Source organism: Pseudorca crassidens, unplaced genomic scaffold (genome assembly GCF_039906515.1).
Source record: "Pseudorca crassidens isolate mPseCra1 unplaced genomic scaffold, mPseCra1.hap1 Scaffold_131, whole genome shotgun sequence".
Lineage (NCBI taxonomy): Eukaryota > Metazoa > Chordata > Mammalia > Artiodactyla > Delphinidae > Pseudorca > Pseudorca crassidens.
In genome coordinates, this window is record NW_027136058.1 from 300,792 (window position 1) to 307,327 (window position 6,536).

A 6,536-nucleotide genomic window follows, 5' to 3' on the forward strand; every position below is an offset into this window, starting at 1 on the left:
CACCTTTCCCCTTAAGCAAGCATAAGTTGGTTTTCTAAATTTGAGACCCTGTTCTGTTTTGGAATTCAGTTCCTGTGTAGCCAAGTTTACATTCCGTGTATTAGTGATATCTTATGATGTTTCTTTTTCTGTGTGACTTATTTCAGTTAGAATCATCGTACCTGAATCCACTCATTATGCTGCTACGGGCCTGGTGACAGAGATTTCATTGCTGAGTGATACTGCATTGTACGTAAGTTCCACAAGTTCTTTATCCATTTTTCACTTTCTGTGATGTTTAACTTGTAAGGTAAACGAGGTTCTTGTAAACAGAGGCGTCCCAAACTTTGGGGTGGCTGTGTCTTTTTGATTTTAATTTCCCTAAGCTATAGGACCATAAGTGGAAGTGCCCTAGGCTCTGTTGCTGTGTTTTTTAGATGTTTCAGGAAACACCAAACACTTCTCCCGAGTGTCTGTTGGCAATTTACATCCCGCCCATCAGCATAACAAGGCTCCCAGTTCTCCATGGCCTGTCCTGCCTTTCTGGATTTTACACATTTTTCAGATGGCCCTTTTGACCGGGGGGAAGTGAGACTTCATTGTAGTGCAGATTTCCTTTGCAAGCTTGGTTGGTTGGCCAAAAAGGGCGTATGCGTTTTTTCCCGAATATATTCAGGAAAAAACGCATACGCCCTTTTTGGCCAAGTGCATCATTGTGGACGTTCTACCTCTTTTCCTATGCTTTCAATGCAATTCCAGTCTACCTCCTGAAATCGGTTTCCTGCAATTCTGCCCCGCTTTCAAGTCCTCTTGGCAGCCTTACTTCAGTATATTTTTGGACGATAGCTGTCATTTATAACTCTGCAGGTTTGTGAATTACAGTGCCCCTGAGCTCCTTTCTTCAACTCGCTTTCTTGTGAGCTGGCCGCAACACCGCAGGATGGCTTCAGGCCCTAATCTGGTTCCGGCAAGGCACGCTGAGCCTTTGGTTATTTCCTCTTCCTGGTGGGAAATGAGAGTTAAATTTGCCCGTCCAGACACATCCAGCTAGTCTCTCATTGGTTCTCCCTATTCCTGTTCATCTTCCACAGAAATTGCAAACTGGGCCAAACAGGAGGTTAAAGGGACTGACTCTCCAAGTTGGGACAGTGTAAGTAAAGCGTCTGGAATGTTGCACCCGAGTACCAGGGTACGAAAACTGAGACATATTTGAACACGTCTCCCGTTCACACGGTTGATCATACTCTGGGTTCCACATGCATGTTTTAGCTGAAGGAAGAATACCTTAAACCTGGGTAGTTGAAACCCGTGGAATGGGTACCGTGCAATATGACTTCAAAGGGTCTTCATTTGCTCACCGAACCTCTCCAATCCTATCACTGCTGCGTTTATGCCTCTGTACACACGCTTGATTCTCTTTTGGAGACATAGCAATCCATAGGTTTTAAGATACTTACTAGTCAGGTACATTATTAGGCGTTTAATATGGGGTGTTGAGTCCATTTCGTTGAGCAAGGAGTAGCTCTTGTCTATTCCATATTTGGCTTAAGGAACGTTATCTGTGCTCATTTCAATCTCTGGTTTTATGCAGCCCCCCAACTCACCTTTTCTCTTAAGCAAACATAAGTTGGTTTTCTAAATTTGAGACCCTGTTCTGTTTTGGAATTCAGTTCCTGTGTAGCCAAGTTTAAATTCCGTGTATTAGTGATATCTTATGATGTTTCTTTTTCTGTGTGACGTATTTCAGTTAGAATCATCGTACCTGAATCCTCTCATTATGCTGCTACGGGCCTGATGACATAGATTTCATTGCTGAGTGATACTGCATTGTACGTAATTACCACAAGTTCTTTATCCATTTTTCACTTTCTGTGATACTGAACTTGTACGGTAAACGAGGTTCTTGTAAACAGAGGCGTCCCAAACTTTGTGGTGGCTGTATCTTTTTGATTTTAATTTCCCTAAGCTATAGGACCATAAGTGGAAGTGCCCTAGGCTCTGTTGCTTTGTTTTTTAGATGTTTCAGGAAACACCATACACTTCTCCCGAGTGTCTGTTGGCAATTTACATCCCGCCCATCAGCATAACAAGGCTCCCAGTTCTCCATGGCCTGTCCTGCCTTTCTGGATTTTACACTTTTTTCAGATGGCCCTTTTGACCGGGGGGAAGTGAGACTTTATTGTAGTGCAGATTTCCTTTGCATGTTTGCTTGGTTGGCCAAAAAGGGCGTATGCGTTTTTTCCCGAATATATTCAGGAAAAAACGCATACGCCCTTTTTGGCCAAGTGCATCATTCTGGACGTTCTGCCTCTTTTCCTATGCTTTCAATGCAATTCCAGTCTACCTCCTGAAATCGGTTTCCTGCAATTCTGCCCCGCTTTCAAGTCCTCTTGGCAGCCTTACTTCAGTATATTTTTGGACGATAGCTGTCATTTATAACTCTGCAGGTTTGTGAATTACATTGCCCCTGAGCTCCTTTCTTCAACTCGCTTTCTTGTGAGCTGGCCGCAACACCGCAGGATGGCTTCAGGCCCTAATCTGGTTCCGGCACGGCACGCTGAACCTTTGGTTAATTCCTCTTCCTGGTGGGAAATGAGAGTTAAATTTACCCGTCCAGACACCTCCAGCTAGTCTCTCATTGGTTCTCGCTATTCCTGTTCATCTTCCGCAGAAATTGCAAACTGGGCCAAACAGGAGGTTAAAGGGACTGACTCTCCAAGTTGGGAGAGTGTTAGTAAAGCGTCTGGAATGTTGCACCCGAGTACCAGGGTACGAAAACTGAGACATATTTGAACACGTCTCCCGATCACATGGTTGATCATACTCTGGGTTCCACATGCATGTTTTAGCTGAAGGAAGAATACCTTAAACCTGGGTAGTTGAAACCCGTGGAATGGGTACCATGCAATATGACTTCAAAGGGTCTTCATTTGCTCACCGAACCTCTCCAATCCTATCACTGCTGCGTTTATGCCCCTGTACACATGCTTGATTCTCTTTCGGAGACATAGCAATCCATAGGTTTTAAGATACTTACTAGTCAGGTACATTCTTAGTCGTTTAATATGCGGTGTTGAGTCCATTTCGTTGAGCAAGGAGTAGCTCTTGTCTATTCCATATTTGGCTTAAGGAACTTTATCTGTGCTCATTTCAATCTCTGGTTTTATGCAGCACCCCAACTCACCTTTCCCCTTAAGCAAGCATAAGTTGGTTTTCTAAATTTGAGACCCTGTTCTGTTCTGTAATTCAGTTCCTGTGTAGCCAAGTTTACATTCCGTGTATTACTGATATCTTATGATGTTTCTTTTTCTGTGTGACTTATTTCAGTTAGAATCATCGTACCTGAATCCACTCATTGTGCTGCTAAGGGCCTGATGACATAGATTTCATTGCTGAGTGATATTGCTTTGTAAGTAAATACCACAACTTCTTTATCCATTTTTCACTTTCTGCGATGTTGAACTTGTACTGTAAACGAGGTTCTTGTAAACAGAGCCGTTCCAAACTTTGGGGTGGCTGTGTCTTTTTGATTTTAATTTCCCTAAGCTATAGGACCATAAGTGGAAGTGCCCTAGGCTCTGTTGCTGTGTTTTTTAGATGTTTCAGGAAACACCAAACACTTCTCCCGAGTGTCTGTTGGCAATTTACATCCCGCCCATCAGCATAACAAGGCTCCCAGTTCTCCATGGCCTGTCCTGCCTTTCTGGATTTTACACTTTTTTCAGATGGCCCTTTTGACCGGGGGGAAGTGAGACTTCATTGTAGTGTAGATTTCCTTTGCAAGTTTGCTTGGTTGGCCAACAAGTGCATATGTGTTTTTTCCTGAATATATTCAAGAAAAAATGCATACGCCCTTTTTGGCCAAGTGCATCATTGTGGACGTTCTGCCTCTTTTCCTATGCTTTCAATGCAATTCCAGTCTACCTCCTGAAATCGGTTTCCTGCAATTCTGTCCTGCTTTCAAGTCCTCTTGGCAGCCTTACTTCAGTATATTTTTGGACGATAGCTGTCATTTATAACTCTGCAGGTTTGTGAATTACATTGCCCCTGAGCTCCTTTCTTCAACTCGCTTTCTTGTGAGCTGGCCGCAACACCGCAGCATGGCTTCAGGCCCTAATCTGGTTCCGGCACGGCACGCTGAGTCTTTGGTTAATTCCTCTTCCTGGTGGGAAATGAGAGTTAAATTTGCCCGTCCAGACACCTCCAGCTAATCTCTCATTGGTTCTCGCTATTCCTGTTCATCTTCCGCAGAAATTGCAAACTGGGCCAAACAGGAGGTTAAAGGGACTGACTCTCCAAGTCGGGAGAGTGTTAGTAAAGCGTCTGGAATGTTGCACCCGAGTATCAGGGTACGAAAACTGAGACATATTTGAACACGTCTCCCGATCACATGGTTGATCATACTCTAGGTTCCACATGCATGTTTTAGCTGAAGGAAGAATACATTAAACCTGGGTAGTTGAAACCCGTGGAATGGGTACCATGCAATATGACTTCAAAGGGTCTTCATTTGCTCACCGAACCTCTCCAATCCTATCACTGCTGCGTTTATGCCCCTGTACACATGCTTGATTCTCTTTCGGAGACATAGCAATCCATAGGTTTTAAGATACTTACTAGTCAGGTACATTGTTAGGCGTTTAATATGGGGTGTTGAGTCCATTTTGTTGAGCAAGGAGTAGCTCTTGTCTATTCCATATTTGGCTTAAGGAACTTTATCTGTGCTCATTTCAATCTCTGGTTTTATGCAGCACCCCAACTCACCTTTCCCCTTAAGCAAGCATAAGTTGGTTTTCTAAATTTGAGACACTGTTCTGTTTTGGAATTCAGTTCCTGTGTAGCCAAGTTTACATTCCGTGTATTAGTGATATCTTATGATGTTTCTTTTTCTGTGTGACTTATTTCAGTTAGAATCATCGTACCTGAATCCACTCATTATGCTGCTACGGGCCTGGTGACAGAGATTTCATTGCTGAGTGATACTGCTTTGTACGTAAGTTCCACAAGTTCTTTATCCATTTTTCACTTTCTGTGATGTTGAACTTGTAAGGTAAACGAGGTTCTTGTAAACAGAGGCGTCCCAAACTTTGGGGTGGCTGTGTCTTTTTGATTTTAATTTCCCTAAGCTATAGGACCATAAGTGGATGTGCCCTAGGCTCTGTTGCTTTGTTTTTTAAATGTTTCAGGAAACACCATACACTTCTCCCGAGTGTCTGTTGGCAATTTACATCCCGCCCATCAGCATAACAAGGCTCCCAGTTCTCCATGGCCTGTCCTGCCTTTCTGGATTTTACACTTTTTTCAGATGGCCCTTTTGACCAGGGGGAAGTGAGACTTCATTGTAGTGCAGATTTCCTTTGCAAGCTTGGTTGGTTGGCCAAAAAGGGCGTATGCGTTTTTTCCCGAATATATTCAGGAAAAAACGCATACGCCCTTTTTGGCCAAGTGCATCATTGTGGACGTTCTACCTCTTTTCCTATGCTTTCAATGCAATTCCAGTCTACCTCCTGAAATCGGTTTCCTGCAATTCTGCCCCACTTTCAAGTCCTCTTGGCAGCCTTACTTCAGTATATTTTTGGACGATAGCTGTCATTTATAACTCTGCAGGTTTGTGAATTACAGTGCCCCTGAGCTCCTTTCTTCAACTCGCTTTCTTGTGAGCTGGCCGCAACACCGCAGGATGGCTTCAGGCCCTAATCTGGTTCCGGCACGGCACGCTGAGCCTTTGGTTATTTCCTCTTCCTGGTGGGAAATGAGAGTTAAATTTGCCCGTCCAGACACCTCCAGCTAGTCTCTCATTGGTTCTCCCTATTCCTGTTCATCTTCCACAGAAATTGCAAACTGGGCCAAACAGGAGGTTAAAGGCACTGACTCTCCAAGTCGGGAGAGTGTTAGTAAAGCGTCTGGAATGTTGCACCCGAGTACCAGGGTACGAAAACTGAGACATATTTGAACACGTCTCCCGTTCACACGGTTGATCATACTCTGGGTTCCACATGCATGTTTTAGCTGAAGGAAGAATACCTTAAACCTGGGTAGTTGAAACCCGTGGAATGGGTACCATGCAATATGACTTCAAAGGGTCTTCATTTGCTCACCGAACATCTCCAATCCTATCACTGCTGCGTTTATGCCTCTGTACACACGCTTGATTCTCTTGTGGAGACATAGCAATCCATAGGTTTTAAGATACTTACTAGTCAGGTACATTATTAGGCGTTTAATATGGGGTGTTGAGTCCATTTCGTTGAGCAAGGAGTAGCTCTTGTCTATTCCATATTTGGCTTAAGGAACGTTATCTGTGCTCATTTCAATCTCTGGTTTTATGCAGCCCCCCAACTCACCTTTTCTCTTAAGCAAACATAAGTTGGTTTTCTAAATTTGAGACCCTGTTCTGTTTTGGAATTCAGTTCCTGTGTAGCCAAGTTTACATTCCGTGTATTAGTGATATCTTATGATGTTTCTTTTTCTGTGCGACGTATTTCAGGTAGAATCATCGTAACTGAATCCACTCATTATGCTGCTACGGGCCTGATGACATAGATTTCATTGCTGAG

The 6,536-nt window shown here is 43.6% G+C and overlaps 1 long non-coding RNA gene across 2 annotated transcripts in view; it reads left to right on the top strand.

Moving 5' to 3' along the window:
- Nucleotides 1-1,815, top strand: part of LOC137217993 (uncharacterized) — a 140,839-nt gene extending 139,024 nt beyond the window's left edge. For both annotated transcript variants that reach the window (XR_010940357.1, XR_010940358.1), the window contains exon 3: nt 1,727-1,815. This is a non-coding gene — a long non-coding RNA (uncharacterized lncRNA). The remainder of the gene's footprint in view (nt 1-1,726) is intronic.
- Nucleotides 1,816-6,536: the final 4,721 nt, after the last annotated feature.